The sequence below is a fragment of the Cryptomeria japonica genome, chromosome 1 (assembly GCF_030272615.1).
Source record: "Cryptomeria japonica chromosome 1, Sugi_1.0, whole genome shotgun sequence".
Taxonomy (NCBI): Eukaryota; Viridiplantae; Streptophyta; class Pinopsida; order Cupressales; family Cupressaceae; genus Cryptomeria; species Cryptomeria japonica.
This window is the reverse complement of record NC_081405.1, coordinates 136425993-136440546: the sequence shown is the minus strand read 5'-3', so window position 1 is coordinate 136440546 and position 14554 is coordinate 136425993.

The following is a 14554-nucleotide window of genomic DNA, read 5'->3' as shown; positions in this document are numbered from 1 at the left end:
TTCCACTGAGGTTTTTCCCACACTGGGTTTCCTCATTAAAATATTGTGTTATGGTGTGTCTTTCATGTTGTGCTTATTGTTATTATTTAGTGCATTAATTTTGGTTTACCAGTACACAGTTTTGGAATGCTTTTCATCTAATAAGTTTAGAGAATTCATAAACCGGTCAGATACTGATTCACCCCCCCTCTCAGTATCTTTGGGAATCCTAACAATTGGTATCAGAGCCTGGTCCTCTATTTTCAAAATCCTAACAACTTGAGGAAGATTCTGACACTGGTAGAGATGGAAAACCTGAGAAAGCAATTGGAAACAACTCTTTCAGACTATGATGCAGAAAAAGTGAAGAATATCAAACTTGAAGATGATCTGAAGGCTGCATAGGATATCATTCAAGGACTTCAAGAGAATCTCGCTATTGCAAGAAACAAAAGAAGAGAACTTTGTGAAAAGACATAGAATGATGATGATGAAAAGGAAACTCTTAATGATCTGGTAAACAAACTGAGACAAGAAAATAGTACAATGAAGAATGAGATGCAGGATATGACTATGAGATTTTGTAAAGAGACTGAAAATCAAAAGAAGAATGAAGATGAATTGACTAGAAGAATCAATGATGTTGCAAATGAAAATCTAAGACTCAGTCATGAGAATGATGTGCTAAAGATAGATCTAATTCACTTAGAACATGACAAAACCTAACTCTTGAGACAGAAAGATTTCTTGGAAAATGAGTTGGCTACTGCAAATCAACACAAGGAGAAGTTCAAGAAAAGTTCTAAGGAACTTGATGACATGCCAAAGAACTAGAAACCAAATGGAGATACAAATGGCCTTGGATTTGAAGTTGGTGAAAGCTCCGGTACTGCAAACAATCATGATCATAGCAAATCGATAAGACAACCTAATGCTTACAAATTTAATGGGAAATGCTTTAACTATAACAAGTATGGTCATAGAGAAAATTAGTGTAGATCTAGAAATTATCAGAACACTAATACACCCACCGGTCAATGTTCTAAATGCAACAAAGTTGGTCATAATTCAAAAAATTACAGAATGAATGTAAGATGTTATGTTTGTGGAAGATTTGGACATCTGTCTAATCAATGAAGAACACATACCAACATATAATATGGGAAAGCTATTCAAAAAAACAATGTGACTTGTTATGCTTGTAAAAAGATTGGGCATATTGCAAAATTTTGTAGAAGTAAGGCATCACTGACAAACAACAAAGGACCCAGTTTGAAAGGTAAAGAAAAGGTTGACGAGTTAAAGCAAGAATTCTCAAAGCAATGGATTAGAAAGTTAGATCAGAATGTTGATGGGAACACTCCTCCACCACCAGATCAGAGTATCACTCCACCAGTAGGAGATTCTTCATCTAACTGAAGAAAAATCCTTTGGGCGTATGGCAACAAAATGAAAACATGCTATTTTATCCTCGGTTGATGGTGAGAAGTTGAATTACTTCTTTACCGGTAGATGAGTTAAGTTTTTGACTTAACCGACAGGCATTAAATGTGGTAGTTGAAGAAAATAACATTATAAAGCAAGTGTTTTGGCTCCTTTTTCATTCACCAAGCATTCAAATCTTTAGAGAGCACGAAAATCCCGAGCGAAGGCATCCTTAGCGAAAAGTAAAGCAGTTCATTCAAGCACTCATCCTAAAGGAAGATTAAGGTATTTATAACTATGGCTTCTTCATCTTTACCTGAATTTATTGCAAACCCTACTGTGATTGAGGTTATCAAGTGCCCTAGGCCCGTATTCAAACTTATTCCCAAAATTGCGAAGAAAGATGATACCCTAGGAGAATTTTCAAAAATACCTAAGGGAGTAGTTTAAGCAGAGGATCCTAGAATGTATATACATTGTCATATTGAGGAACTAGGAGATGATGAAATTAAGAACATATATAGGACTGTAATTTGTGATGCAAATGGTAATGTTAAACCGAAACACAAGGTAGTAGAAACCCTAGGTTTTGTGGACATTCTTAGTATCCATGATTTTCCAAAAGATGTGATAAGAATAGCCTTGAACAAAGTTCATGGAGAGTTCTTTTAGTTGGATTCCATCAATAAGATCATGAAAGAGGCAGTTAGGGTAGTAACAGGCTTACCTTCCATCGGTAATAGGCCTGAAATAACTAAGAAAGTTTCAAATGACACTATGATGACCTTAACCAATGCAACATTTGACAAAAGATGCCTAAGAGTCAATGATGTGAAGGACATCAATGTTAGATTTGTCAGTATGATTCTTGGCTACAAGGCTACACATGCAAATAGATTAAACTCAGTATCCAGTTTATGTATTAAAAGTGCATATGGCATGGTGAATGATAATACAAGAATTGATGTATGTGAATGGCTTAAGGATGAACTAATAGACAACTTGAAGAAAATCAAAGGTGATAAGAAGGGAAATTTCAGATTTGGTAACTTTCTTGTCTGCTTAATGCTATACATTACCAAGGAAGTACCCGATATTGGTAGGAAAGACTTTGGTTTTGATATACTGGTAGGAAAGCAACTGTTAGACATACTAAACAACATGGGAGATGACAGAGAGAAAAACATAAATGAATATTTTCGAACTTTGAAAGCAAGAACGAAGACAAGATTAAGGCTATCTCAAGAAATTGTTGATAAATATCAAAAGGAGATATGCTTTGTGATTAAGAAAGACAAAATCTGGATGGAGGCAGTTATCCCCAGGATTGTTTGGGTTACAGAGATGGGATATGAGGCTGATGACAACATAGTTGAAACTTATGCAAAAGCCCTCTTAGAAGCCCCTAAGGAACCGAAAGAAAAAGTGTTTGGAAATACTAAGACAATTGAAAGTGTCATTCAATCTTAGAAAAGAGTTAAGAAAACTAAGCAGATAGTTAGGAAAGGTTCAAGACAAACAAAAGCAATAAAGGAAGATGTTTTGAATAAAATTGGTATTAAGGAAAGTGAACTGGAAGGACTTCAACCAGAAGCACATTTTTCATCGGTTGCTACTTCTTCTAATAGTGAGATACCCATTGAATTCAAAAGGGTAGAAAGAAAAAGAAATCCCTCACTGACACCCTCACTGACACCCTCACCTACACCTAGAAGGACAAGACAAAAGCAACAGGTAGTTAGGCCTCCGGCTAGGAAAATAACACCAAAGAAAAGAAAAGAAAGATAGGTTATTCCACCATTTGATAAACTCCTGAATGAAATAACTGAGGATGGGAAATTGAAAAACATCAGTAAGTTATATAACACACTATCAAATGATGAAAAGGAGGGCATAGAAAATAGTGTAATCTTACACTTAGACATCTATAAGAAATTTCTGATGGAAATTGTGGATGAGATACCCAATGATTTATATAGAAGGTTAGAAGCTAGAAGGGTAGCTATTGTTGAATTAGATAAGAAAATCAAAATAGAAAAGCTACTTGTAGTTCACCCAGTGAACTCCACACAAGAAATTGATGAGCTAATCAGTGAAGCAAACAAGACAGTATTTTCAACTGGTCATCAACATGTTACACTTATGGCAGGTAGAGTAAATGAAATAACATAAGAGACTGTAGATCAGTGGGATATGTTTTTTGTTGAAAAAGAGAAACAAGAAGAGCTAAAAATACCAAAGACTATCAGAGTCTACCAAAAGGATAAGGGGAAAGGTAAGGTAGGTGGACCTCCAAGCCTAAAAATAACAGATAATTTACCCCCACCAACCTTTGATACTCCATTGGTACAAACTGATGACACACAACTGGCAACAAAGAGTATAGAAACACCACATGAGGATACAAATCCTGATTCTGAGGTGTTATACATAATGAACATTGACACTCAGGAAGTCAATATTATGGTGGGCAAGGAAATAAATGATAAGAGGGATGTGGCAACTGAGCCACCGGCTGAAAATGTTGAAGTTGGAAACATTGGAATTGGGGAACAACAACAAACTAAAAAATCAAATGAACCCCTGGTTACTGGAAAGGCAGATATCGTAGGTGTGCATATTGATGCATCTACTGAACCACCGACAACCACTAAAACTGGAATATCTACTGAGTCACCGACAATAGACAACACAGAGGTAAAAAAAGGAATACCGATAGTGGACACTACAATGAAATCATCTGAGGCACAAATAGAGACACCTTCAGGAAAGAACACTGAGAAACCAATAGAACAATAGTCTCATACTGAGGAAAACACAAAGAAATAGGTAGCAACGGGCTCCTTCTCAGGTACTTACCCAGACTATGCCACCAGCTACATTTGATAAGCCTAAGCCTTTGGTAGCTGAAATACAAACACAAACTGACCCTCTGGAGAAAGAGGAAAGCAAAGCTATCACAACAACCGATGGATTACAGATTGTGAGAATAGTTGGACAGTCATCTGACACATCAATGACTGAATTCAAGCCAACAAATGTAACATAGGTACTCTTGTATTCAATAAATAAGATAACAGAGTGTAATGCACAAGCTTATAAGGATATAGATGACACTTTACCAATTTTGAAGATGATTGCTCCAAAGTGTAACATAGATAATAAAGATTCTTTGAGCTAATTAGACATACTATCTAAGTATATAACTGGCAACCTAATAACTCTAGACTAGATAAATGAAGATACATTCAAAGAGAAAATGAATAAGGAGAAAGAAAAATTCTTTGACGTAACAATGAAGAAGAATAAGGAACAAATGGAAACCTTATTACCGGCATTAGGAAAACCAATTTTGGATTTCAAGAAATTGTACAAAGATACCTGCAAAACTCATATTTTGAAAGAGGATAGATTCAGAGATCAACAAAGCACAAAAAGAAACCAACAATATTGCTGACAACTTAATAGGAACATCAGATTCATTTTTGGAAGTTGAAAAGAATATTGCAGTCCTTGAGGAGAAAATTGATAAGTTAGAAAAAGATAAAGAAAAGATATAATCTAAGGCAAAGGATTTAAGATGCAAACTAGGCCCTAAACTAGATTACCTCATTTCTTTGAGAAAAGAAATTTTTGAGGCTCTAGTTCCAGGACTTAAGACACCAGAAGAGAAAATGCACATACTCATCGGTACAATTCAGAGAACAAAAGTGGCATTAAAGGACATCGAAAGGTCCAACGATAGTCAAAATTTTACTTTGGCAGACATCTTCTAGATTGTAACCAACTGGTTACAAGGTTCAAGCTGAAACTGCACTCAGTTGACATTTTGACAACCTTTGTCATTGATGTCAAAGGGGGAGTAGTAGAACTAAGAAAAATAACTTGTAGAAGAGATCATTAGCTCAAGGGGAGCACACATTTTTGATAACACAGTTTTGGTAAGACATTTTGGCAGATTCTTTTTGGACATCATTTTTTGGACACTTTTTGGATTTTTCTCATGAGTGTTGCCATCAATGCCAAAGGGGGAGATTGTTGGCAAATACACACTCCAATGAGAAATTGTAGGCGATTGAAGGTTTTTTCATTGATGGAAACCTTACAATCATATGTTACCGACATGCACCGACACCGACAGACTCTACACTGGCACACAATTCACCGACATTGAAAAGATTGATTACCGACAGGAATTTTGTTTAATTATATTTTGTATTTAATTGTAAAATATTTTTGTAAGATGACATGGTGAATTGTAATAAGACTCATATAAGTATGTGATCTTAGAGAACATTTGTGCAGGATATAGGAAGTGGATATGGTTAGATTATTATAGACCTAATATGCAAATTGTAAGGCAGATTTTGGATAAGGGTTTATGATTATTGCAGAGCTTAAACTGGTACTAAATCTGGCATAGCAGATGCTAATCTAAAGCAGTAAATGACATTGGATTTGTATAATCCATTTTTGTAAGTTAGTGAGACTTCTTTTGTAACTAAGCAGTGAGCTCTAGGCACTTGGCCTTCATGCATGTGCAGGCCCCTATTGTAATAGTAATATTCTCTTATAGGCCAGTAGCGAATATTGTCCTAAAGATAAAACTGTGAGATACTTTCCAGACCAGTAAGTGGAGAACTACAGAGTGATTGTAGAGTAGAGGAATTGAAAGGATCTGCCTTGGCATGTAGTGTTGTTATCAGATCATAAGTTTTACCTATTGTCTTCTAATCATTTCAATAGTTAAAAGATAACCCTTTCACTTTCATCTTTTCCTTTTCACTTTCTTTTTACCATATTTACCTTTGAAAGACAAGTGAAAAATTGTACAGATGTTACCTTTCATGGTGTTTATAAACCGCAGACAAAATCCCATGAAATCTATGTTGGATATTTTTGGCATTTAATGAACCATCATGTTGATATGATGATAATGTATGTTGTCATTGATGTCAATAAGTTCAATTGAACCAGTATGAAGAGGTATGAGGAGATGTAGTGAACCGGTGTCAAGGTTTCACTAAGTGTGACTACTGATTGGTAGTCTCAGCTCTAGGGTTATCGGTTTGGCGATCTAGCTTGTGCGATGCAACCGGTGATACTCTGTGATGAGTAAACTAAGGGATATGACTAAGATCGAGGTGCCACATCAGCCTTGTGTGTGTGAAGGATTTCCTTGAGGATCTTGCATGAGAAGACCGACTGCATTTGAAGTCTACCTCAGGAATGATCATTCTTCTTGGCGGTATGAGAAGAAAGCACGATGGGTTACTGATTCCCATGTGTGGTGAAGAATGAAGGATGCAGATTGTCTTGTGATCTGTTTGAAATTGCAATACTCTATTCAATGTGTTTGGACGGTCAAGATTGGATTGCCTGTGTTGTAAACCTAAGATGCTTAGGGTTTAGGGTTTATGCTACTTACCTAACTGATGTCTATAAGGTCGATGATGTTTGTTATTGTAAAGTTGTTGGAAAAAGTTGTGTGTGTGTATCCAAGTGACGAGATACTTTCCAAACTAGTAAGTGGAGAACTACAGAGTGTGATTGCAGAGTAGAGGAACTGAAAAGGATCTGCCTTGGCATGTAGTGCTGTTATCAGATCAGAAGTTTTACCTATTGTCTTCTAATCATTTCAACAGTTGGAAAATACCTTTACCGGGTAGCTTTAACAGGCTTATTTTACAACCTTTAACCAGGTGACTCAAGATCATTGAGTTCTTCAAATCCTCTAGCAAGGTAACCTTTAACAAGGTTTCAACCTTTAACAGGGTATATAGCCATCCCTTAATCGGGTGATCTCTAACAGGATCGCTTCCTAACAGAACCTTATTGTAAAGTCTTTAACCGAACTAGGCTCCTAACAGAGCGAGCTTCAAAAGAGTTCAAAAACAAGCTTGTGGGTATTCATTCCCACCGTGGTTTTTCCCATTTGGGTTTCCAGGTGAAAAATCTGTTTGTTATGTGTTATGCATTTTTCATGTGATGTGTATGTATTAGTTGGTTGAAAGATTATGCATGTAGATTTATTATGTTATAGTATTACTGGTATACCGCATGTATATGTTTATGGGTGAAGTTGATATCAATTATTGAATGTGGTTGAAGTGTTCAGACTTATCAGTTTATGATGTCTGATGTCTTACTGTGTTTAACCAATATTGCCATGGTTAAGTTCAGTAATGATGACAATCAGTTGGTATTGTTTTAACTTGATAAGGTTTGGAGAAAGTTTTTTCCTATACTAATTCACCCCCCCTCTCAGTGCTAGTTAGGGTATCTACTATTCATCATTATTCATCAATCTGCCCAAATCTTTGACTCCAGCTCGTTCTGAGTCCACCAACCTTCTTGCCAACCTTCAAAGTCCATGATAACTAAAAACCATGCCAAAATTCCTCTTAAAACTCTCTCAATGAAATTGTAATTGAATGGTAATGGCAATTAGGGTTTGATCCTACCCTTGAATATTAAAAAAACAAACTTTTGTTTTCCCTATGTGTCTTGTTCATCGAACCCCAAATCATAGTGTATAATCATTTGAGTTCCGTGAACTCAAACACAATCATTTTTAAATTCATTAACAACTGACAATATGATGAGTTAATTAAGTTCCAAAACACTTCCCTCGTGGAATTCCAAGCAATCATTATTCTATGAAGTATGTCGCTGCCAACGTGTATGTAATACATGTGAAACCAAAACACAATAATAACAATGCCATCTCAACTGTCCAAGTCACCAATGTGAATATAGCATATCACTGTCGCTATCTAAGCCAAAGTGTAGCATATACATTAATTAAAGTTTGATACCTCATATCACAGTGAAACAATAATGTGTACGCCAATAGTCAAATGCAAGGTGATCTTCTATCTAAGTCGATGCTAGCTAAATAAACCAATCCTGATGCAATATACATATGGTAGACTTTGAAGAATTAAGAATGGAGCCCGACAACATATACTATAGTTGGCTTAAGTGCTATATGAAATGCACTTTGAGAATAATTAAATGTTGCCTTGTAAAACCAATGAACCTGATAACACTTATAAAAAGTGTACAATATGCTAAGTGTTAACATTGTCAAGTAAGCTACTAAGCTCAAACAAAATATGTATTGTGTAAAAAATCTACCCTTTATACCAAATGCAAATTATATGTAAGTGATGCTCGAGTGAAACAATAACCTTCACCATGTAATGTAATCACCAAGTAATGAATGAATGCTATCATATGTATGAAATTTCTAAAGCATAAAAATGCTTAGGAGAGTGAATTTGAACCAATGTATCCAAACCATAGTACAGTGAAGCCAAAACTAAATTCTATGTGCAAGAACTCAAGTATGCATACAACATGATATGAGTGAGTATCAAGATGAAGTCATGTAAACTGAAATAAAGTATACCTACACTTTGAATAGTGATATAATAAATCAATCACTTGTTTGTCTGAATGGAAATTCAGAACCAAGTGAGAACATAAAGAAAACACCATAACCCTATGAGAAAGATACCTTCTGTTTTCACATGAAGCCCAATATATTAGTGCCACAATATATAACAAAACTGAATGTAAACCAAGTACTTAATTGCCAAAACTGAAAGTTTCCATTACCGAACCAAGTATGCCAAAACCAACTGAACCAAAGAGTATGCCATATGCCAAGATCAATGTATGAAACACCAAGGCACCAATCAACAGTTTTGACATCAATAAAAAATATCACAAAGAGAAAGTTAAAAAACTTCCCCTTTGTCCTTGATGGAAAAAACTGATCCATCTGAAACAAAGTATGCCCACTGGGAACAAAAATCTAAACCACAAAAAAAATCACCACTTTCTCCCTCGTTTTGTCACAAGGACAAATCAAGATCTGTGAAGTGCCAAGAAAAAAATGAACTGAAACAATTGCAAATATAGCATGAAGGAACAAATAAGAACCATATGAAGCAACAGTAAGCTACTTAGAGAGATTAGAAACTCCCCCTGAATCAATGATGAAGCTTTAAGAGAGAAGAGATTGAGAGGCAGCTCCCAAACGCAAGCAAAGCCTTTCAAAAGCTTCTATAACCAAAGGCTTAGTAAAGATATCAGCCACCTATGCTTGAGTAGGAACATATTGCAAAATGACTTCATTAACCATCACCTTTTCATGAAGAAAGAGTAATTTAATAGCAATGTGCTTCATTCTAGAATGCATAACAAGATTTTAGATAGACTTATGGCACTAGTATTGTCATAGAATATAGAAAGGTTTTTCAATAGTAATACCCATATCCAAGAGTGTTTGAGCCATCCAAAGTAGCTGAGTACATCAAGATGTAGCAACAATGTATTCTGCTTCTGCTGTAGAAAGAGAAACAAAATCTTGTTTTTTGCTTTGCCATGCCACAAGACAATCACCAAGGAAAAATGTAGCACCACTTGTACCTTTTCTGTCATCTTAAAAACTAGCCCAATCAACATCAGTAAAAGCTATTGAAGTAAAATTGTCACTTCTAGGATACCAAAGACCAAAATCAAGTGTACCTTGAATATACTTACATATTCTTTGAACAGCTATAAGATGTGACTGTTTAGGAGCAGATTGGAATCTAGAAACCATACAAATTGCATGCATTAAATCATGTCTTGATGCAGTCAAGTATAACAAACTGCCTATCATAGACTTATATTTAGTTTGATCAACATCATGGGATTCATCAACTTTAGAAAGTTTACAACGAGTTATAGGAGTTCTTACTACACAACAATCAACCATTTGAAATATTTTCAACATTTCTCTTGCATATTTTTTTGGGGATAGAAATATTCCATGTTCAAGTTGACAAAATTGAAGCCCAAGAAAGAATATTAGTTCACCTAACATTGACATTTCAAATTCTGATTCCATAATCTTTGAAAACTTTTTAGAGAGAGCATCATTATTGCATCCAAAAATAATATCATCAACATATACTTCTACAACTAGAATATCATTACCTTCCCTTTTGACATAAATATTTCTATCCACACCACCTCTTAAGAAACCATTTACTCTCAAATGTGAATCCACCTTTGAATACCGAGCTCTAGGAGCTTGTTTAAGACTATACATGGCCTTTTTCAACCTGTAAACATGTTCAGATTTATCTTTTACAATAAAACCTTCAGGCTGTTCCATATACACTTCCTCATCAAGATACCATTCAAAAATGTTGTTTTAACGTCCATTTGATAAACCTTAAAATTCTTGAAACATGAGTATGCTAATAATATTCTAATAGATTCAATTTGAGCAACAGGTGCATAAGTTTTACCAAAGTCAATACCTTCCTATTGTGCATACCCTTTGCACACAAAACATGCCTTATTTCGAGCCACCTTGCCACATTCATACAATTTATTTCTAAAGATACATTTGCCACCAATAACATTTTTATCATCGGGTCTTGGGACTAATTCCCAAGTTTTATTCTTCTCAGTCTGGTTGATTTCTTCCTGCATAGCTTTCAACCAACAATCATCATTTAAGGCATCATTAATAGTATTAGGCTCAAATTCATTTACTAGACAAAAGTGTTCAACAATTTGAGCTTGTTCTTCAAGTTTTACTTTTCCTCGAGTTAAAATTCCTGCATTTGTATCCCCAATAATTTCATTCTAAGGATGATTCTTGATAACAATCTTGGATGGTGTTTTAAGAGGTGTTACTACCTTAGAACTTGATGCATCCTCTTTTTGAGTATTATTTGCTTCAGTAGATGTAAGAGACCTATCAAGTCCTACTGTAGGTTCCTCCTCAATATCCGACACATAATCATCATCTAGAAGCAACATTTCATCAAATGTGACATTAATAGATTCAAAAATCTTATTTATCCTCTTATTGAAACATTTATAGGCTTTATTATGTGTAGAGTATCCTAAAAAGATACCTTCATGTGACTTAGATTGAAAGTTGCCTAGATTTTCATCATCCTTTTTGATAAAGCATTTGGAATCATAAATTTTAAAGTATTTAATAGTGGCTAAATGACCATATCATAGCTCATATGGAGTGAAACTAATTTTCACCCTTATCTGCACCCTATTTAGAATATATATAGCTGTATGAACAACTTCTTTCCAGAACGTATCAGGCAATTTGGCTTCATTGGTGCAGTCATGAATAGGAGGATCCCCAAAGGGGTAGTCCGGTCCATGCTGCAAGATCAAACAACACACAAGAGAGAGAGAATGCCAAATAAGGTGTGGATCAATTCATTGATTCAAATGCAATTGCCAGTAACATTCAGATTACATGCAAGCAACTGCCTTATTATAGAAAAACATCCATATGCATCAATCTGAAAGAAAACATTAGATTCCAATTACCATCTACTACTCTATATCCTGAATAATAAGCTTCTATGATCAAATACATCATTATATAGCATTCAGGAACATCTGGGTTGGTCAGGAAAGTTCACATTCCCCAAAGAAAGGAAAATGAAATGTGTAGATAGGTCGGACCAAAGATGAGATGAAAATCCTCTGGAAAAGAATCACCACAAAGCACAAACCAACAAGATAGTCATCCAGGCATTGAAGATCATCTCACACATGATAAGTCAGCTCCATAAATCAAGAAATCACTCCACAAGATCTGAGAACACCAAATAGCCATTAATCTCAAGCATTCGGGGAAAACGAAAAATGCTAGCCAATCCGGAAGCGATAACTTGCCAGAAAGAGATCCAAATGAAACACGGGTCCAAAACAAGAAAGATGAACAAGAATGAAGTTCAAATCCATCTCTATAAGAGAAATGATCAATGCCAAGGTATCTAGTAAATCTCAGAAACAAAATTGCTGAAAGAACAAAGAAACTGAAAGGAAATATTTTTGGGTGATGCAAGATTGCCGAGAACCAGGGATGCTCTTGCATCAGACATCCGAGGTTAATGAAAAGTGAGTCCCTCAGTTTGCAAGGGCTAGAGGAAAACCAAGATGGTCTATCTCAGCCTGAGAAATCCAAGAAGAATCCTCAACTGGTCTGCCTTTCTGCTTCACAAGATACTCTCTATACTGATTGTTGCGTGTGCTCTTACTAACTCTTCTATCCAAAACTTCTTCAATCTCATCCGGTTTCTTCCTAGGAAACTGCTTCAATTATGGTTCACTGTAAATGGATTCTGCTTCATGATATTGATTAAGATCTGCAATATTGAAAATAGGTGATATGTATAGGGTGTCCAGTAGCTCCACTTCATATGCATTACCCGAATCAAATTTCCTCAAGATCTTACATGTTCCAAACTTCTTCATCCTCAACTTATTATAGGTTCCAATAAGAAATCTCCCCTTTCTCAGATATACCATCACTTAATCTCCCATTTCAAATTCCTTATGTCTTCTTTTCTTATCTACCTTCTCCTTATATTTTCTGTTCATATCTTTTGAATGATGCTTTACTTTTGAATGTAATGCCTCCATATGATCTGCAAATGTTTCATCTTCTGCACTCCTATTAGCTTCATAACTGATATCTTTCAATTTTGAAACTCCCTTAGGATTCACGTAATGTGATAAATGGAGCTATGAAAAGAGGAGTAATAAAGATTGTATGTGGACTACATAATGTGGGAAGCCAACAAAGATTGTATGTGCATTAGTTGTCAGTAGTATGATGTCATCATTTAAATATACGTATTAGTAATATATAGCATTATAGTTGTAATATAATATCATTTTGAGTAATGGGCCTTATATCCATTTTAATTGATATTATTGTGTGATTTTGTAATTTGGGGATTTTGAGGGAATTAGTGGTTTATAAATTTAAGTTATATTTTAAATTATATTTTATATCCATCTCTAAATGGGAGAATATAATTTGGATTTGGGCTCATTCTTAAAACACTTAATGCAATTTTCTTCCTCTACACACAAAAATTTCTTCATGGCATAAGAGATTTGTTGATCTTGAGAGATTGGGGAGGTGAAATTTTATGGGCAAGGACTTGAAAGAATTGGATTAGGGAGGCCTTCTTACTATTTCAATCTCAAGGCCATTTGTGGAGTGTATGAAAAATAGTTTGCATTTGAAGTTTTCTTCCTAAGTTGAGGTAGGGATCTTCAAAATCTCTTTTTCCTTTCAATTTCATTTCCTATGATTATTTGCAAGTATTTTAATTTAATTTTTGATCATGATCAATCTTATCTATCCTTTTAGTGTTTGTTTGTTTGTTTTGGATTTGTTCTTGGGAAACTATGTGATTTTGGGGGTTTCCAAGGGAAATTCTATTCAAATCCTTCTAGGATTCTTGTATAAATGTGCTATTTATTTTTTTAGGGTGTTTTTTTTTTTTTTTTTGGCAAAAGTGGTAAGCCACTGATATATATATTAATAAAAAGAAAACTGATTCAAGAGCTCAATAGGGAAAGAACTAGGAAGAAAACCCTATATCCTTGCTAAGATACAATGAAAAAGAGGAAAGGAGGCAAAGAGAAGAAGCCACCCAATTCGGAGAGATATATAGGGATTTCTGATAGAGTGAGTCGCTTAGGGACCAAAATTAGAATAAACAGTCAGGGTGAGACTAAAGGAAATCATAAATAACCAACCCCCTTAACCGGTTACCATGGCGACTGGGAAGTGTGGCTCTGAATGTCGGAGCACTGAAGAGCTGCGACAATTGGTTGTCGATTTTGCTCTACCAGTGCTTTGATATCGATATGAAGTCCTAATGACTAGTTCATAAAAAGAAAATCCTCCAATACCGGTGTTAGTCATCAAGGAAAAATGGTTCCTTTACTAGTTCTGAAATACTAGGCAAATAAAAGCAAGAGCCAATCACCAGAAGGCTAGGGGTAGACAAAACATAGTGGCATACCGGTTATCGTTAGATTTTCTATCCATCAAAAAGAAGCAATTTCTGGATAGCAAAAACAAAGCCAAAGCTAGAATGACTTTACTCTTCCATGGCGACGTCTTCCTGGGTCAGATTTGTGGGGGCATCGATGACGAGCATAGAGGAGGAAGTCCACGCCGTGGCTTCATCCTGTGCTAGTATATTGAGGTCAGGAACCCTATCTATGTTCCAACCCCTTTCCACAGGTTGCGGTATTTGTAGACAGGGGTCGACATTTTCTATTTCCAAGATTTCCATTAGAGCCC